At 33.9% G+C, this 1,945-nt stretch overlaps 1 pseudogene; it reads right to left on the bottom strand.

Moving 5' to 3' along the window:
• Positions 1-762: 762 nt before the first annotated feature.
• Positions 763-1,940, bottom strand: LOC124091885 (cullin-4B-like; annotated as a pseudogene).
• Positions 1,941-1,945: the final 5 nt, after the last annotated feature.

Raw genomic sequence — 1,945 nt, forward strand, 5'->3', positions numbered from 1 at the left:
AAAACATTTAAAGTCTAAATCAAGCTGAAAACTAGTTGATGAATTTTCACTCCTGTAATAATTTACAAAACATGTTGATTTTGGTCTCTTGCAATTTTTATATTGTATGCATTTTTAATATGAAGAGTTGGATTTTTCTTTCTTCTGATGTTCCTCTGGTATGACTGATCAGCAATATTTTAATTTTAGCTATTTTATAAGTACCTGTTAATCAGCACAGTAAACTCAGGGCTAAGCTATATATACACATCTCATACTCATAAATGGAAAATTTTAGAATGTGAATATACAAAATACTATGTAAGCAACAGTTACCCTACTTGAAAACTTATTTTATAAAAACATCCCCTTCATTGTAACAGAACATTACCTACTAAAATATCAATAGCTATGACAACTTATTTTTCTCTTCAAGGGAATCACAAAACAGACGAAAAACAAAGTCTAGGGTGGTTTTGCTATTTGATATTTACATCCAGAACTCTGTACAGTAAATAAAGTTTGCATTTAGTTTAAGTATTTTTAAATGACAATTTAAGCAAATAAACTTAAAATGGTGTATAAGAACCCACCCACCCCTCTTTTTTCATAGCCATAGGGACCTCTTTTCTTCATAGCCATAGGGACCTCTTTTCCAGTTCCAAAGAGGAATCACGAAGACAGGATACTTTCTTAAGAGTTTTCTGCACGTCATACTAAATAACATGCGAAGAGTTCAAAAACATTCTTCTTAAAGATAAGTATTACTCTTTAAATGGGCATGTTAGCCACTGAGAAAAAGTCCACTCAACTATTTCCATTACAATGCTTCATTTGGTCATTGGTAGTATAAAAGAAGTCAAATAATATAAGATCAACAAGTTAGTTCATCCACTGTCTACTGCATATGACACCAAGGCCAACCTTCTATGCAATATAGTTATACTAGTTTGGGTTTTCTTTATCTCTTTCCATGTATTCCCCATCAATTAAGGATTATCTTCTCAAGATCAGCAGGCTTTACTGGAAATTTTAACTGGTTGTATACTTCAGAAATAAGGAGATTGTGACTAAACATCTTCCTCATCTTCATAATTCGAACAGTTACAGCATCAATTTGATACGGTCTATCTTGAAATACTCTTTCTGTAATGCTTGCTTGCTCCTTGACCATTTCTTTCATCTGGATTTCATTAATCTTTATCCTGAAAAGTTTGTGTTTGAAATCATCATTACAAATGTAACCCATCTTCAATATCTTTGCCCTTTGGATTTTTGGCCAGAACTCTAGCTTTGCAGTGTTCTCCTTAACTCTCCATCCTCTATTCCTTTAGCCTGTGGGATCTCTTCTAAACTGACTCCTCTCCCTCATTAAACATTAGCAGCACCAGTGTTTGAAAAAGAGAGTTCTTTTTTACCCTCTTTAAACTCTGTTTTTAGCACATAGTGTCCTTGGGTTTATTGCCACTGAAGTTTTCTGCCTCTATGTTTGCCTAGGTAAAATGTCTTGAAAATTTCCTGAAGTTTTACCGTCTCTGGTGGCAAATGGACTTCTTTAGGCACACACGTTGGCCAATAACCCATTGTCAGGATATTCACAGTTAATTCAATATTCCCAGGTACATTCTGATTCTTCATATACTATTTGAACTAAATCATGATGTCTTTAGAAAGTTCCATGTCTTTAAACATTCCTTCAAGTTTGCTGGTGAAAGCAGCTCCACGTTCATGTTTAAGTTTGGGCAGCATTGATTTTTCAGCATCTACAGATGCACTCCTCCCAGCTCACAGGCACTTGGCAAAATCTTTCTTATAGAAGGCCTCAAAAACATCCTTGCCATAGATAAATCTAAATATAATCATAATTTTATCCAATATTTTCTCAAGTTCTTCATCTGTAACTTCTTTGTAGCCTCCATGAACCTTTGAATCTATATATACTTAACTGTAAGTTCAACAGGTTTAT

Source organism: Marmota monax, unplaced genomic scaffold (genome assembly GCF_021218885.2).
Source record: "Marmota monax isolate L192 unplaced genomic scaffold, Marmota_monax_Labrador192_F-V1.1 WCK01_AAM20220418_F8-fsc00595, whole genome shotgun sequence".
In the NCBI taxonomy this organism is placed as follows: Eukaryota; Metazoa; Chordata; class Mammalia; order Rodentia; family Sciuridae; genus Marmota; species Marmota monax.